We start from the raw sequence: 19,943 nt of genomic DNA, 5'->3' as shown, positions 1-19,943 counted from the left end.
ATAACCTTAATGACATGTGAGAATCAAGTCTTTCAAGGCAAATATCAATGTTGTTCTTTATTCTTGTTCAGGCTAAACAGTGCAAAATAAGCTACCTGGCTCTATATCTACTTTTATCTAATGTAGAATGAACTAGTGATATATGGATCTATAAAAATTAGTTATAAAGTTGTTTCCTTTTATTTTTATGTTTATCAAAATTTGAAACCTAAATTTTCTTTTTAAAGAAAATCATATTTGCGATCTATTTTCAATATCTACAAATAAACAAGGATGACAACATCCATAAAAGCGAAGCTTTGAAACGGTAGGACAAACGTACATTAACACTTGTTTAGTGTCAGAACTGAATAATTAGAATATAAATTAATAAAAGTCAAAGCAAAATTGTGAGTAAATTTGTTGAAAAACTTCTTGATACAGGATAATATTTATTGACATACTTACATTATAAGGACTTGATTATAGAGTTGCTTTGCTTATGATATTGTACTGTGTTGTCCCAGGAATCAGTATACAACAAATCAGTACAATCGGATGATTAGATCAAATAAAAATTTATTTTAAAAAAAGTAAAAAATCAGCATGTTTAAAATGGACGAACGGACATTCTGGTGAATAGAGTTGCTACGCTTTCTAAATCGTACCTAACTACTACAGAAATCACCATGCAAAGTTTGAAATCGATAGGACAATTGTAACATGCCCAAATTACCGGATTATTAGCTATTCGTCTATTAAAAATATGCCTAAAACATGTGTTAGTTCGTTTTTTCTGCACTATAAAATTTTCTTTTTTTTTCAAACTAATATCCTTAAAATACAAAAAATGTAAAAAAATGTGTAATTATGTGATGGACAGACACACACATATATGTAGAAAGTTTAAATGTGTGAGAACGCAAAATTGACAAGACTCAGAGAGATGAAAATTGACTGATGAATTTCAAAGATGGACACACACATACCTACTAACTTATACACACACAGCTACTAACAAACTCACACACACACACACAAATCTCGGCAGACAAATATTTAAAAATTTGAAAAATGAATTCTAGAAATGTTCGAATTAAAACTGTGTCAGACCGAGAAAATTAACAAAATCTAAAACTTTTTAGCTGTTTAGAAAATACAGTTTTAATCACCTAAAAAAATAAGAAAAACAGAATACAGGTTAAATTTATTCTTTAAATTTTTAATGATTTTTTATTTGCCAACTAGCGGCTAGGCCAATAGAGGCCTCTTAAAATTTTTTTTTTAAATTGGGGGGTTTATTTTTTCTAAAGGCGATTTTTCTTGGAAGAATGGAAGTACCTTTCCCAACATAGCTATAAATCTTTCTGGGACCCATGAGAAGCTACACTGTAAAGGAGAACCATATCGGTTCTATGGTTAGCAAGATCCTTCTGCACACACAGATAGACAGACAGAGATCCTGTTACTTTTATATAAGGATTTACTAATAGTGAGGCAACATGAGTAGCGAAGACAATCATAAAATTAAAAATAGAAAAGTACACCAACTGCAATAGTAAGCAATGGAGTAGCTGATTGGTTAGTGGATTATTTACAAGAAGTTTTAGAAAGATATCCCACAAGTTTAGAGGTTAAAAATAGACAGACGAACTTCTGAAAATATTTGCTGCCAATAACACGCTCTATTTCCAAATTTTGACAGCAAGGACTCAAAAAGTAAACTAAGGGCAATGAGAAAAGGTTATAAGAAGCTTAATTTCTTGTTATTTTTGACAGATTCCCGTGGGGTTTGGCCTTTTTTCACACACATTTTTCACAACCCATTTTCTTTTATTTGAATAATTATAGTGTCTTGAAAAAGAAGACAATTGGAACGTAAGCCAATAATTAACTTTTTTGAGTCAATGATGACAAAACTTCTCAAAAAAAGGTGCAGTCAGTTTGTTTATTAAAGTTGAATACTTTTTAATAGAGAAGCTTTCTGAATTTAGGGTCGTCCGTCCGTATTCTGGTTCTTTCGTTAAATTGCACTGTCACTATATTTTTAGTGGCGAAGATTGTATTTATATTCACTTGTAACTGACTGTTTGATTTGTTGTTTTTTTGTGCTGTCATCCTTACAAGTTACAATCAAACTTTTACGATCTTTTGATAGAGAATTTTCTAAATGAAATTTTAGAAAATATTGTTCCTTCTTTGATTTTAGTTTACAAAAGATTAATTTGGCTAAATCTAGAGGGAGACCAATTTAAAATAAATGATGTTTGAAATATAATTCCGTTCTGGGGATTTAAAACCCAACTGTTTTAATAAAATAAAAAAGATTATTTGGTCACAACTCTGTATTATGGTCAAAAAAGTATTGATTTCCATACTGTGTTTTGGAATTTATAACAAAAAAATTGCAGCCTTGTCCCTAGCCTCCAGGAGCTGTGCCTTAATTCTAAAAAAATAGATTAGGTAAAGCTTCCCTGAAAAGAAAAGCAATTACACCAACCAGTTATAAAATTTAATACTTCAAACAAACAAAGCTGCTTTTGAAATTGTGAAGTTTAGACTTGGTTGTAGAAAATTGAAGAGAAAAAACCTGTTTTCTTTAATAATGATGTATTCCTCCCAAAAGAAAATGCATAAATTCACTTTGCTTTAATAATATATACATATATTTATACATAAGTAGCTTAAATGTAATTTGTATATGTTTTACTAAAGCCAAAATCAATTTTAGTATTTAGTTTCATTTCTTTTGCTACTTAGTAACCTTTCCTAACACCCAACCTGCTTAAAAACACATTAATGGTTTTCTGGTCGTTTTTCTAATTTCATCAATATACTTTACAGTAGCCGTGGGCGCCGGTTTCCTATATCTTTAAACTAACTTGGATTATCTGAGGTTTCAAATTAGTTTTTTTTTTCTCTCTGCTGCTGCTTGGTCCTTTATAAAGGAATACTCCGCCTTTAAGTTTTTTTATGAGCAAAATAATCCAATCATATAAAAAAAATTAACACTGGTTATAAAATCAACTGTTCATCGGTTGCCTTGTTTAGAACATTAAATAAATGTACGGGTCAGCCCTTAGATGCTTGGTAGAAACCACTAGTATGTTATAAAGCGTTAGTATTCATTGCAGTATGGCATTAAGATATAATAACAATTTTTAATAAAAGAAAACTACTTAAAAAGATTTTAACATTTTATTATACCCATTCCTTTTACAAAACATTTTGGTCTTGGTTTTATCATGTTTCTGGAAACATGTACCAAAATTAATGAAATATACAACGAACAAAAAATAAAAATACGGACTGTCCTTTAATGTATTTAAGTATTGAAATTTGAGTTGTGTCAATTTTGAAAAACTGCCCCACATTCAATCAAAAGATCTGTTTAGACTCTTTCTACGGGGCCATTAAAAGATTTTAACTGGGGCTCGGCAGCTGCCCAAAATCCGCGTTAAAACCTCCTATTTGAATATGCTTGGGCCTTATCCTTTAAGAAGTTTAGATGAACGGACAGATTGATGTATTAGAAAGAGGTCGAAAAGTTTATTTTTCTGAAGATTACTGAAAATTTTCGTTCGGCTGCCGAGCCTTTATTTTAACTTTTTAACATTTGTTTAAAATGTTTAGTTTTATTGTTAAGAAAATAGTAATTTTAAAGAAATTTAAATGATATCTTTTTCTATAAACATAAACAGTTGGTTGAAATAAGAAAATTGTTATTTTTAGACATCTTACACATTTAATGTTATTGGTAGCTATCGCTTATGACTTGACAGTCTAGTGTTTGATAAGCATAACAAGAATAATATATAATTTTTGATTAAATATCTTATAATGTTGCGTCATTTTCTCATATTTTTCTATACTAAGTTTTATTTAATACGAAGTATTTAATAGTTAAGGCAAAACTAACAATCAAACCGAATAATATTTTTTTTGTACAAGCAAAATTATAAAATTCTATAATTTGAAGTAAAATGTTGATTTATTGATCGATATCTATCAAAACTAACACCTTAGGCTTCTACAGGTGATACATTAACTGAAGAGAAAGAAAGAAAGAGAGAGAGAGAGAGAGAGAGAGAGAGAGAGAGAGAAGGGAAAAGAATAAAAGAACGATAACTTATTAAGCTCAAATTTCGTCATTTCCAAATGGAAACCAATTTAGTGATTAGCCCCGGCCCTAATCTGTATTTATCCCACTTTATATGTGTAAATTAGATATATATAATTTCTTATATAGGTATGTAATCAAGCTTTGGTGTTTATTGTTTATATATAAAAGCGGCTACGACCCTAGTGGCCTCTAGGAGCACTATAGGAGATGAGGGAATGATTTTTTTTACTTTAGTTGTTTAATAAGCTATAAAAATTGGAAAGAATTTTAATGAATATAATAGAATTGAAATCTGCATAAAATTTTAAGGATTTTTTTTATAAAATTCGTTTTTTATATAATTCATTATTTAAAAGTGCAAATCCAATTCAAGTTAATAAATTTTGACCAATAGGATAGGTGGATTGGAAACTACCTGCGCTCTAATTGGTTGAATGATGTACGTCACTTAAGCTTCTCCAATCAGGGCGCAGATAGTTTTCAATCCACCAATCACAGATGTCAAAATCATTTAACTTAATTTGTATTTGCGCTTATAGATAAAGAATTATACAAAAAACGTATTTTGTAAAAATTCTTTAAAATTTTATGCAGATTTCAAATCTATTATATTCATTAAAATTCTTTCCAATTTTTATAGCTTATTGTTTAAAAGAAAAGCAGAAAACTTCGTATGGAGGGGAACGAGTGAATTTTTTCCTATGGGCAATTTCTCTTGGGTACCCTCCCCCATAATAGTCAAAAAACCTTCTCAAAACCTAGATAAAGCTACACTGTAAAGGAGAACCATATCGGTTCAGTGGTTAGCGAGATCCTTTGGTACAAACAGACACACAGAAAATAATAACCCAAGTCAATCTAAATCTTCATAAGACATTTTAAGCTCTGATTTAAAAAAAACATTTGCTAACAAGGACTTATATGTTCATAGAAAACGGAGCAATAACAAATAGAGATGAAAATAAGTTAATTTTCACATAGCAATAAAGGAATAATTCACTTTATTACATTATATTTCATTGGGTGAAAACAGCCTTATAAAGCTCATCTAAGATATATTTTTACATAGAGAATGTGATTAAAGGCTTTTCTAAATCTAGCAAGCGTCCAGTGCTCATAAAAAAGTTAAAATTATTATTTATCGCCTATTATTTCTAACTATATCTTGTCTTATCTTATATATTTTATCTTTTCAATTATCTATCTCGAGTGTGTAGCTTTCATATTGCTAACATATTACAAATTTTTCAGGGGTGTATATTAAATATATTACATATATATTGTATGTGTATAAAAGGTTGTTTTAAGCGCACCTTTTACCTATAATTTAGTCCAAAGATAGCGCATTTTTCATGATTGCATTTTCAAACATTTTCATGATGAAGTTGGGATTAGGCCGTGTGAAAAAATGCCTTCCCCTGGTCATATTTTGAGCATAGATCGGCGGCCCCTTTGATATTGGGTGGTATTACTTTGAAACACACCAAAAATTGATGTTATAAGCAGGATATATGGTGGACATGGGGTGGGGGGTATAAAGGAAGCTTTGTTAACACGATCTGAACAATTCTTAACATTCTTAAATGCCATGCAGTCCTTTAAAAACAATAGACAAATAATATATGACTAATAAAAATGTTAAATGATTTTAGGACTATTTTGTCAAATAAAAGGAAAACATCATGACAAAATAAAAATAGAGTCAGATTTTTTTTCATTGCTCAAATGCATTACTGCCTTGTAACTTTGCTTTGCTATATATAAATATCAGTATGAAATATCAAATATTTGAAGAGATAGTTTGAGTATTAATATCATTCATTGTCTCTTATTAAGCATTTCATTAATGCAATATATATCTATCGTACTGTCACAATTAAACAGTTTAAAGAGTTTTTTTTCAGTATTGATCAAAATCGGTTTAAATACATTGGAATTGATCTGTCAAGTGATTTTTTGGTCATTTTTATCTGATTTACGAAACAAGTATTAATTAAAAAAAACAATGAAAGTTATGTTGAAAAAATACTCTAAAACAACTCAATTTTAGGCATCTCTTGTAGGCTTTTTCGGCTCTGTTGTATGATTGATTTTTAAAAGGCCTAAAAATGCAAAATATGCTTCTACTGCATTGGTATCTCAACAATTCTCTTGGCATTATTTTTTGAAATTATAGGTATTTGAAATTACAAAAAAAACATCGATGAAAATTGTTGGGGGGGGGGGGGGGGGGGAGTTTTGTTGAAGATTAGACTTCAATTATTATAGATGTTTACGAGATCTTTCTTTACATACATACAAACACTTTTTTATTTCAAAAAGTTATATTACATTAATTTAACATTACTAATTTCTACAGAGATCATATTTACCAAAAATGCGCTAAAGATAGGAAAAAGTAAAATCAAGAGTAACTACGCTTTTTAAAGTCTTGTTATCCTTCTTTAAATGAAATGTGCTAGGTCTATTAAATAAGCTTTAAAGCTTAAAACAATAAAAACCCCTTCATAAAAAAGTGTATTTTATAACAACACAAAAATAGAAAGTTGTAAATAGAACATCTTTCGTTGTAATCAATTTACTGTACTTGAGAAAATAACCCGCGGCCACGGCAACCTGGGAATTCAATTTAAAATATAATTTTCACCATATTTTCAACAAAAACATTGTTTCCTTGCGTTAATCTAGTTTTAACAGGCGTAAAGACTTTAAGCAGCAGTCGGTTAGGAAATAATTGATAAAAACTTGTTAGAATTAATACCAGCGGGGTGGATATCAAATTAAACCCCCTCTGGTTTTACTTTCTATTTTTTATATCAACTAATTATTTTAATTTCTCCTACTTAAAGTTGAAACAATACGCCGCTTGCTTTGTTATAAAACAAGGTCATTAAAGTCCAAGGTACCCTTAGGAAGAAAAGTACAACATTTAAAGGAGTTCTAGACATAATTAGAATATTAAACAAATTTCATCCTAATTTGATCTTGAATCAAAATTTATATTTTTGTTAGTTGATATTTTGATGATATAATTGATGTCACTGTTTTTACTTTTACAATTTTGATATGCAAAAAGCTGCAGAAACAGGAAATGTTCATAGAAAAAGATAGACATCTTTTTTAATGTAATCAGCTACCTATAAGCATACTTTGGACCACTCATACTCCCCATAAAATTAAAAATATACTAAATTTAGTATCAATCATTAACAGCCCCCCCCCCCCCCCCTCCTTCTGCTATCTCAGCCTTTGATGGAGCTAGAGAACTAGAAATTTTTATGTGCCTTACCTATTTATTAAAAAAATTCTGATTGTAAACTAGTAATCTTAATCTTAGTTAGAACTAATTATTAAATAATTTGTTAATTGAGTTTCAATCATTCCTCATTAAAGTTTCTTATTATTTTTCCTCTCATTGCTTTTGTTAACAATCATATTTTATATTTTTACCATTAGGTCTAATAAAGGTCTTTTTTTTTCATGATGAAGATGGAAATTATTTTATTAATGCTTGTAGCCACAAGTTATTCGCCTAAAGCTTTTCAATTCACATCCAAAACATGAAATTCTAGAATTTTCATCAGTGAAGTTATTCTAAAAGTCACCCACCTGGGCCTGTCTGTTTTTTCATGCAGGAGAAGAGTTTTTATATTCATTCTTCTACCTTTTCTTTAACTCCTTCGTATTTCTTTAGTTAAAATTCTAGGCTTATTTCAACGGAGATACGTCATGTTTGACGTCATAAAAATACGTATAAATCCGTATATTCTTTTTAAGGGTTTCCTTTTCCACTTCTCCTCTCAACCTTCCTTTTTAGACTTTTTTTTATGACTTCACACATGGCATTTTTCGTGTCTTTATTTCAACTAAAAAATTATTAATGAAATATTTTTTGTGTACATACAGCTCATCCACATGTAACAAATGTAATATAGAACAAATATTGTAGAAAATTATTTCCAACACCCTACATTCTCTAACCTCCACCCTGCTTACTATCTACATATCAACTCAACCATATATCAAACTTGCTAATATCATAAAGTGAAAAAATAAACCACTAAACAAGCTAACCAATGATCTAACAAACGAACGTGCTTATAACTGAAAAACTAGTACTTTGTAATACTATCTTTAACTATTATATAATGTATTAATCTAATATGTACTAATATAACCTAACATACTAACAAAACAATAATCATAACTTTTTTTACTTTGTATATTGTTTCATTTAATGAAATAAATATTCTAAATGAATATGAAACCTTACAAATATGTATTTGACATCACTGACTTTTTAGATTCATAAAGAGCTTGGCAAGGCAACTTTTTGAACCTTGTCGTTCTTGTTGGTAACTTTAGCATCATAGCAGGCTTCCAAGATAGTTTTCACAGCTCCAATTAGTTTTCTTATCCATGTAATATGATTAAGTTTTGTTCTATATCAATTAATTCCTTTTCTCAAAAAGTATAGTAGGGACATTTATTAAAAAATTTCAATTTTATTAAATCTAAATATGATTTCATTTGTTTCTTACACAAAGGAGAAGATTTAAATTTTCTTACAGAAATATAAATTTTCGCGCGCATAATAAATAAGCTTTTGATGTTAACGATTAGTTTTTTCAACCTACTTTGTTAAACTGTCTAATAATTTAATAATACTTTAATTATTTTATGATTTGCCTCTTATAAATGTTGTTATCCTTATTCCTTATTTTATTACTTATTTAAAGAAATTTTGTCTGTGTGTGTGTGTGTGTTATCTATCTCACATGTGCTGTATAGATAATTGTATCTGTTGAATTGAATTAAAATGGAAGCAGAGCAGATTTACTGATAACATATCTTGCTCAAAGCGTCTCTGGACAAATTACGGCATCAACAGAGTTGCCGAATATTTTATATTAATTTTGGTCTTTTTTAGGTGATTTATTTTAAAAGATTTGTATGAGAAATAAAATTCTTTTAAGTAGCCTTTACAGGTGCAAAAGTTTTACCCGTTGGGCCTTCGATAGTGCATAAAAACATTGTTATTTACTCAATTTTAAGGTGTAAAACGAACCTAAAAATGTCATAGGTCCAAAGCTTTCAAAAGGGAAGCAAACTAGTTCTCAACCCAGCTACAGTTCTAATAATCTATGTATAGTATTTTGTTATATAAATCTTAATAGTTAACCTTACTTGTTTAATAATCTACCGAAAAGCATATCATATACGAAATTTTAAAAAGAAAGTTTCTACGTGGCAACCGTGAAAGGATGTAATTCTTAATGGAGGATCTACCGACTTAAGATAAAACCTGCAGTAGCAGCAGTAAGAAAGTATGCCATATTATAGAAATTATTCAGTTTAACCAGTGCAGTGTATTACAAATAGGTTAGATAAATGATAGATTTATTGAATTGACCTTTTAAATAATAAGGCTTTGAACAAAAAACATTCTCATTAGTAAATGGCTGAAAAATTTAGATAAGAAATTAAGGCTATAAAAGACATAATGTTTATGAAATATTATATAATTAATCTCTGTTATCAAATTACAAAAACGTAATTACAATTCAATTAAGACAAATTGTTTTCAAAAAAAATACATTGACTCTAAGATTTTTAATTATTTTCAATCAATTATAGTTGTTTAAGAATTAAAAAAAGAATATAAAACACAAGTATCTTATTCTGCAAACTCTAAGTATGAAACCTACTATTGATATGAATTGAGATTTTACAACTTTACATTCATAATAATATTTAATATCTGTTAAATATTAGGGATATAATGATGAGTAAAATTCAGCTAACAACAATTTTAAGAGTTTAGATGCAAATTAAGGGTTCATGTATATATGGAATTTTAAATTTACTGACTTTTTAAAGAAAATTGACGAAACAGCGCATAGTGTCCAATAAAAAATGACGTCATACAATACAAATGACCAATGATAGGCCATTGTACATTGTAATTGACCAATGGTAAATTGTATATTGGCCTATATTAACTTTTATGAATGTCACTTATTATAGCATTAGATTAAAGAAGTAATGTCTGAAATAATATCAAATTCATTTTGACGATAATAGTATATGACTAAAACTACATAACTATGCTGATATGATAACTATACACATTGTTTTTCCAATGCCTTATCCCTGAATGGCTTAAGTGTGATGATCTACATGGAATTCAGATTAATATTTGATTTAATCTTTCAATAATTCAATACAGTATTAAGGTCAAAAATTAGGTCAAATACCAATTATTATTCATGTTATTTAAATGGATTATATTTTCAAAACACAATTATTATTCTGGACTACTAAAGGATGTGTTTTGTTTATCATAAATAGTGCAAGATTACAACTTTTCCCATGTTTTTAATAAAATGTGCTGAAAGTTGCTTATAATCTTTATAATAAAGTAACAGAATGTTTTTTCTGTCTGTCTGTACCGAAGGATTAAGGTAACCGCTGAACCGATATAGCTTATAATAAAGTTATTTTTTTGGAGGGTACCACCATCCTACCAAGAGAAATCGCGTCTAGAAAAAAATGAACTTAATACCCCAATTAATTTTTTTGTTTAACTTTTTAAACTAAAACACCCCCCCTCCCTCCAGCCATCTCAAGTGCCCCTAGAGACCTCAAGGGGGGGGGGGCGTAGCCGCTAGTATCTAATAAAGAGAAGCTATATGCATTGATGAAATCCAATTACCTTTGTTCCTAATTATATGTTGTGTCTTCCGTCTTTGTAATACTTGTGCAGGCTCCAGATGTAAATTCCTGTGCATGCTTACTTCCTAAATACCTGTAAATCACCTATGTCAGGAATAAAGAACATGGCAACTGCAGAACAAAAATTTTAAAATCATTATTAAATAAAAGTTATTAAAGTACTGTCTTGTTTTATCACTTAAGAAAATTATAGAATTTTGAAAAGCAATTTATTTTGCATTAAGTAGCTATATAAACCCAGAACCACTTCATTATGCAATCTACATTTTCCTGGATATTTTGTCTACAGTAGTCCATAAGTGTACAGCTTTACAGCACATTGTTTCTATTTGCTAAAGCAACACATATGATAAAAGAAAAAAACTCTTTTTAAAGTAAAATGCTTATATTTCAATCAAAATTTACATTTTTGCATTTTTTACCGATCCACTTCATTATGCAAATCAAAAGAAAATCAATGGGAAAACGTTTGTTTTGCACTTTTCTCCACTTTTAAAAAATGATTCTGATAAAATAACAATTTTTTAAGGGATTTATGCATTAATTATAATGAAAAACAGTTTAAGGTAGATTTTAATGATTTTTCTAAATAAGAAATAATTGAAAAAAAGAAATTCTATCCCTATCACTTTAGATGACAGCTGCTGACCCCCAGTCTTATGGATGAAGCTAAATACATGTTAAAGATAAAAATTAGCCTGAAAAGTATACAAAAATATTTTTTGATGTGTTAAAAAAAGTCCATTTTAAAATCTTGATTTTGAGGTTGATGGCCTTTAAGATGCTCTTACTGGTGGTGAAGGTGAGCTAAATGTTATCTAAGTACATGACCATTACAACAACTTGTCTATTGACCTATGTACTATTTTTTGTAGTCATAGCAGCCTCCAGTGGAGCCTCTCGACATGAGATATAACCATTATCTAAAAACTACATTATTTACTTTATGAATTTTAGTAATTAAAATTGCATTTTCTTTTTTAATATTGCTTGGCTGGAGGCTGCTATGACTACAAAAATTGGACCATAGTTCAATATATAAGTTTTCATCATGGGCATGCACTTTGATAACATTCAGCTCACCATCACCACCAGTAAAAGCATCTTAAAGGCAATCATCCTCAAAATCAAGATTTTAAAATGGAGTTTTTTAACACATCAAAAAACATTTTTGTATACTTTTCAGGCTAATTTTTATTTTTAACATGTATTTAGCTTCATCCATAAGACTGGGGTCGGCAGCTGTCCTCTAAAGTGATAGGGATAGAATTTCTTTTTTTCAATTATTTCTTATTTAGAAAAATCATTAAAATCTACCTTAAACTGTTTTTCATTATAATTAATGCATAAATCCCTTAAAAAATTGTTATTTTATCAGAATCATTTTTTAAAAGTGGAGAAAAGTGCAAAACAAACGTTTTCCCATTGATTTTCTTTTGATTTGCATAATGAAGTGGATCGGTAAAAAATACAAAAATATAGATTTTGATTGAAATATAAGCATTTTACTCTAAACAGAGTCTTTTTCTTTTATCATACGTGTTGCTTTAACGAATAGAAACAATGTACTGTAAAGCTGTACACTTATGGACTACCGTAGACAAAATATCCAGGAAAATGTAGATTGCATAATGAAGTGGTTCTGGGTTTAATTCTGTGCCGTTTCCCTGCTATTCTTTTAAATTTACTACAGAGCTCATTTCAGCACAAGCTAAAGGATTAAATTACAGGTCTTGCAGTAATTAGGAATGTCAAGAATTATTGGGCATCTGAAGAGATATTTTCGTTGCAGTTGGATTAAAGAAAAAGTTTATAAAAAAAACGCGCCGTTTTGAGATATCTCAACGGCTTGCAGGAAGAATAAGTGAATATCAGTTGCAGCAACTATTTAGCCACCCTAAGGCAATGTCATTTTCTTATTACATTTTCAGCTGCAGCCAGCCATAGTCACCCCTAGCTACAGCCACTCATCCGCAGTCGCGACTCTGTATTCAGATGTAGCCACGCATCTTAATTTGCGTATGCCGACCTTTTGTAATTTATTACAAAATATTATTATTATTTAAAATTTAGGTAAAAGTTATCCTTTAAACAATATAAAATTTTCTTTTTAATCTTTTTTCTTTGTGTAACTAGCATTAATAATGCATTGCTGATTTTTGTATTTTCATTTTTACAAAATAATATTTGGCAAGTAAATATCTGCTACAAACATCATCAGTCGGTCAGTCCATGTTTGTTTGGTTTTTTTTTTGGGGGGGGGAAGTAAAAGTTTTATGGTGGATAATTGCTCCAAGTAAAAATAATTGGGGGGAGGGGGGGGGGGGAGGAAGACAATTCACACAATTACTTTTACCTTGGACGTCCCTGCCATGGTTGAATGACGTTATCAACTAAGATGTATACTGGCCTGCCATTAGTTACTTAGTACGTGATTTGGCCTATCATTGGTCAATTGTATTGTATGGCGTCATCTTTTATAGGCACTATAAACAGCTTCTTGTTCAGTCGAATGCAGATTATCGTCCTGGTTGCAAGATGAAGGATTGGGTACAGTAAACAAAGACTGTCAGGTAAAGTAATAAAAAAAACTGGCAGAAAGAATGATGAAAGGATCCCATGAGAAATCCAAGTTTGTCTGACTGATTACCTGGCCACAAATTACAGGATTATTTACTTACAAGTTGATGAGGTTCCAATGAAACGTTTTTTTTTGTAAAATGTAAAAATTTGTTGGCCAACAAAAGAAAGTTTTGTAGTCTTTAAGCAGTTAAATAACTCACACATACATTTTTTATTTGTATAAATAAATAAAGGTCTTAAGACCTGCTGCTATTTGTAATGAAAACCTGTTATTTTACATGTTTTATTTTTTGTTGTTCATCATTGCATCCGACATAATCTGTCTTCTCTGCTTCACAAACTTTATTTTCAGGGATGCATAACAGTATTCCTTTATCAAATTAAAACCATTCTAAAAAATGATATGAATTTTGTAATTGTCCAAAAAACTTATTTTTAGATATTTTTCTTATTTATCCCTGTTAGGCTGTTGTCTTAATTTATTTATATTTTTGATCCTTTTCTGTAAAAACAATATATATTTCTTTTTCAACTTTTCATGATTAAGTCTGGATTTTCAGTACACTTATCTAAACAAAGACATGATGTTTTTAAAAGCGAAGCTTTTCTATAATTAGGGTCGGTCCGTCCGTACGTCCGTCACAGAGAGTTAGCTCTTTTCGTTAATTTAAACAGGTTAGAATTGTCCTATCGATTCCAAACTTTGCATGATGATTCCTGTAGTAGTTAGGTACAATTTAGAAAGCGTAGCAACTCTATAATCAATACCAGAATGTCCGTACGTCCACTTGAAACATGTCGACTTTTTAACTTTTTTGACAACAAATTTTTGTATGTTACAATTTTCCGATTCCTCTGATTTTTTGAAAACTGATTCCTATTACAACAAGGTATAATGTTTTAAGCATACATCTCTATAAACAAGTCCCAAAAATGTAAGTATGTCCTTAAACAGTATCATCTATTTATGCAGTTTTGCAACAAATTTACTTACAATATTGTTTGTACTGATGCATTAATATTCTGCTAATTCAGTTCTGACAATCTACAAGTGTTAATGTTCGTTTGTCCTTCCATTTCAGAGCTTCGCTTTTATGGATGTTGTCATCCTTGTTTTTATTAACTATAAAGCAAAAATATAGTTTTCTGTACATAATATAAAGGTTAGAACTGATAAACTTCCAAATTGTATGTTTCATGAATTTTCAAAACAAAGTATGTTTTACTAGCATCTTTCCTAACCCTAAATATTGATGTCATAAATAATCATACTATGTTTCGTGCATTATTGACCTGAACATGGAAATGCAAGGCTCGGCATCTGTGTCTAGGGTAAGGCCTCTATTACTCCTGCAGGAATTTAACAATTTTTTGTGACTTTTATATATTATCAACAAAAAAAGACGACATACTGGCCAACAATTGATCAATTTAAATGTTAACTGGCCTTCTATTGGTAATTTAGTCTGTGTATTAGCCTATCATTGGTCATTATATCATATAACATCATTTTTTACAGGCGCTATAAAGAGATTTTTGAAAATGAGCTAGATGTCTCAACATGTTTCTATTATGGCAATGCGTCCATATTATAAGCCTAAACTGGTTAATATTGCCGGTTTACGTGCGACATCCGAGCGGCTGCCAAGCCCTGTGGAAATGAACGGAACTACGTCTGATTTTATTGAATTTTCTTTTGATAAGTATCAAATTATAAGTTTCCCTTTTTTATTCCCCGCACACACATGCACACTTACGCATGCACATACATACTTGTACATCGCTTACATATTTAGCTCGTGCCTACAAAATTTCATGTGCTGTTTGTGAAAAAGTCAGCTTAAATAGTTAGTAAGGAATATTACATCACAGGTTTGATTCTAACAAAAATAACAACATTTTAAGTGGTAGGTTGAACATTAGCCCTTCCCCCCCTCCCCCCTATTGATTTTTATTAGGGGGGGTGGGCCTTAACCCTGTTGGGCCTGTACCTTCTCTATCCTAACCCTGGATTGCTACCTAGTACCATATAACATATAATGTGACCCAAAGTAATAAAAGAATAAACAAAAAAAACTACCTCCCCCTCTTAAACTATTTATTTCAAAAAGGGGGGGTTGTAATTGGTCATAAGGTACTTTGTTGTGTATAAGCGCCCTAGGTTATTTGTCAATAATGTGACCCAGTTTAATAAAATCAACTGTTTAATTAAAAGCTAGCTTCAAAGTTTTAAGTAAAAAAACTACTGTGTTGTAATTAAAGGTGCGTGTGGTCTGTAGTCCTAGGCTAAGTAAGTTAATCATATAATGGTGTCATTGAGTAAGCTAATTCATCCGTTTGCTTGTAATATAATATTAGGCATAACAGCAGGGCGGGTTCAGTAGGCTCTTTAGATCAGATATTATACTGTAAAAGTCTTAGGTGTAAGTATTATGTCTGAAAACAATTCGATCCATGTACTGCAAAATTGAATACAAAAAATTTTTTTATTTACGGTCTTATTTCCTATTGTTTTCTGTGGTAATTTTGTTGTTATTTTATCAACTTAAGTAATCATAATGTCATTGGATTGTCAATATGTCTAGATTACGAGACAGCGTAAAGTGACTCGTAAAAAAATGACGTCATACGATAAAATAATCAATGAGAGGCCAGTATCTATTTTACTATTGGTGAATTACAGTGCATACTTCATTGGTCAATTTATTGTCTGAAGACATTTTTTTGATGGCAATTTGAAAATCTAATGAACTCTGCAAGTTGAACAGCAAATAATTTAACTCCCCTATAATTCCCCTATATATGAAATTGCATATATGCACTGATTTTGATTATCTTACGATAAAGCGCATCTGTAGACAAATCAAGCGTTTTTCTTCTACAGTCTGGATTTATTAAAAAGGACAAAAACATAAAAGTTATGTGGAAATTAAAAGGAAAAAAGTGCCTAGCAGACAGTTGGACCGCCATAGATATTTTGTTATACAGATGGGAATTTCAATATAAAATCAGCCTTCTATTTCTAATAGCAGCCAAGTAAATTATATTTTCCCTTAGGACGGACAGACAGAAAAAGTTAGTGATAGAATATCTTAGCTAAGAAATATAAATAAAAGCAGTGGCGTGCACGGCGATTCACCAGATGAGTGTAAAACCATTATTGGGTCAAAAAGAAGTTCTTCCTAATTCTAATTTTAAGGAGAGTATGACACCCCTCTATACCCCCCCTATCGCTACTGAATAAAAATCATCTGTTTATGAAATAAAAGTTTATGAGATATTAAAACTCAAAACATCAATTGAATAATTTAACATATTTTTGTGTAACAATTTTGCTTAACCTATTTAAACCGCAGAGGGTCAAATATATTTGAAGAGGCATGTGTCCAAAATTAAATATGTGCCGTGAAATATTCTAATTGTTATTAACAAAAGGGGTTCTAAGTCTAAAAGTGTGCTCTAGTGAAAAGGTGCTTTCTTATGCAATATTACAATTATTTTTAGTAGCAAAAGTATAATAATAATATGCTATACTATGCTAGTCTAAAGTTGTTTTTAAAAGCGACGCTTTTCTTAAATTGGGTCGTTCTATCTGTAACCTATATTTATAATGTTTTTTTTAGACAATCTAATTTCATGCTTTGCATGATGATTCCTGTAACAGTTTTACAATTAAGCCCTTGTGTGTAGATTTTGTTAAATGATTTAATTATCCCTGAATTTCTTTATGAGGATTCCTAGTAAAGATATAACAATTTTATAAGCGAAGCATCTCTATAAATATGTAAGTATTAGTGGTAAACTTTTTTTTACATCAAATTTTTGTTTTAATTTCGAAGTTTTTATGATTATCATAAGCGCTTCACTTTGAGCTTAAATATGTTCAAAGTTTGCTTTTAATGATGTTGTCGTCTTTGTTTGTTCCAATTTATTATTAGTTTTATCATCATTGCTTTGTTTACATTGTGTACTCTTGTTTTATTCATTTCTGATATAATTTACAAATCAAATTAATAAAGTTATTTTCCCAAAAGAGAGAAAATAATTATGTTATGAAAAAAGTTCTGATTTGTTATGTTTCGTATTTCAGTAACTTTCTGTAGTAGCAAAGCTACTCTATATGTCTAAAATGGTAAGTTTGTAGGTATTTGTATATGTACAATGTGAAATATTTCCAAAAAATCATTTGCTTCCCATTTCTAGGAATTCATTCCTTAGTAAGAATTGTACCTTGATGTTAAAAGTTTGAAACATTCAAAATGTAAACAGGCTTTTCAGGTATAAAAAAGATAATTAAGTTTATTAAATTTTTCATAACTACAGTAAACTTTAAGAACTTACTACACTACTTTTTTTTCTTAATATGTTATGGCCTTAAACTGTCTTTTTTGCTTTAAAGCTGTGTTGTATTTAGACATAATTGTTCTTCCTTATTCATATTTTACAATTCAAGAAATTCTGAATGATAAAACGTATTATCTAAAACTTAAAATAATTATGCAACTAATTCTTTCTTTGAAGCTCATAAATATTGGAAGAGTAATAGTTTCCAATATGTATGAGTCAGTTAGACTAACCTAAATCCTCAAAGCTTAAAGGGACAGTCTATAATTTTAAACTCATTTCCTTTCGCCCAAATATTTAAAATATTATTGCTAATTAATTATTTATTGGTATGTAATGATTACGGAATGATTTAAAACCTACATATCAGTACCTTATACATGGAGAATTTTTGTCACTGAATCATACCTGGAACATAATAAAATCAAGGTGGGAGGAACGACCCTCCTGTAAAAAAACATGCCTCAGAGTTTTATCATTGTTGTAAAATAAGTCAGTGTAAGAATTGTTTCTTTACTGCATTAATACTTTCCTCAACAAATACAAAGCCTCAACAAACTAAATATCCATTTAACCTTGTAATTGCAATATTTTGATCAATATTAAAGACATGAACATAAGATAAAGTTTAAGACTGAACCTTAAAGATTTCTTTATAGCTCGCCAATACTGTGCTATTTAACGGTAGATTACGTCTCAAACCCATTCTCTTTTTACCATTGGGAAAAATGGTATTCGGGATTAGATTCGCTTTCTCTCGTTCAATAGTTTTACAATAATTTTCTTTTTTTCTTCTTGCAAATTTTTTGTCTTCGAGAGTAAATTGGGAATTGTTACATGCATAAATCTATTGCATCCTCAAATATAAAATAGTAAGGTTTTTTGTCTTAAAATAAAGATCTCTGAAAATGCTGTTCCGAATTGGTTGTACTTTTCAGTGATGCTTTATAAATGTCTCTTGGTGGTTTTAAGCTATTTTCTGCTTCTCTGCCCTCCCCAAAAAATTACTCGATCCTGGAACCTTCATGAACCTAACCTAAATTATAATACAAATTTCTTATTCATTCAAAAACCATTTAACTGCTCTTATCTTACAAATCTATGATTATTTTACAGAACAAGCATAAAAAATCCAAAAATTAAGTTAAAATTGTATACTATTTATATTTTTGATGTTAGCTGCTGTTCACCAGCTTTGTATAAGGTAGAAAGGAGGCAGAAAAATAGTCTAAAACCATTCCAAGACTTAACTCTTAAACCATCCTGGGACCTATGTGATGCTTCTCTTCTTCTCGCAAATGAAGTTTAAAGCTTCAGATAAAAAAAAATACTACTTGATTCATATATTAGAATACAATCTATTATCCTTAAGTTTGTCTATTTCTGTCATAGGATTAAAGTATTGACATACGGACCATTATAATGGAAAAGCTTTGCTTTCTACAAGTAAAAGCCAGACAATAAAATTTTATGAAGAGGAAGCCTGGCACTGTAAATGATTTACTCTCCATCATAAAATATACTTTTCTTTTTATCATTATATTCCAATGATAACAAGAATAATGATGTCCAATTATAGCGTAGCTTTTTTCTATTTTTAAGAGAATGTTTTTATAACTGTCTATATGATGCTTTCACCTAAACTTATATCTTAAACACTTTTCAATTTTTCAAAACTTATTGATAACAATGAGGGGTTCAACGTTTGCAGAGTACTATCCCTGCGGGGCTTGAACTACCCTAATAAAGCATTCCTAAATTAAGAATAAAAATTGGGTTTTCTTTTCTATATCACTACAACTTTAAAGAGGCAGAGTATTTTATATTTTTGCACATCCCATGATCCAGGCAATTATTAACATTGAAAAAGGTTAGAAATAAACACTTACAGATAAAGTTAACTATACAACAGTTATTCTACTAAAGACAGAAATATTGTTCTGGTTAAAAAGGGGTTGTTCTATGGGTAATAACTTTTTAAAAACCTTTTGGAATAATAAAAAAGTCAGAGTACAATACTAGTTTCTATTATAACCTTTAAAACTTTTGAGAAATAATATAACATTTAATTTTCTATAGTAGCTTTTAAGGTGATAAAAGGTCACATGACTTGTCATGTACACGCAAGAACAGTCTTCTTATTTAATAATTTATTCTTTTAAGAACAAACTATACATAA

Source organism: Acartia tonsa, chromosome 1 (genome assembly GCF_053477335.1).
Source record: "Acartia tonsa isolate MP-2025a chromosome 1, ASM5347733v1, whole genome shotgun sequence".
NCBI lineage: Eukaryota > Metazoa > Arthropoda > Copepoda > Calanoida > Acartiidae > Acartia > Acartia tonsa.
Note: the sequence above shows the minus strand (reverse complement) of the source record.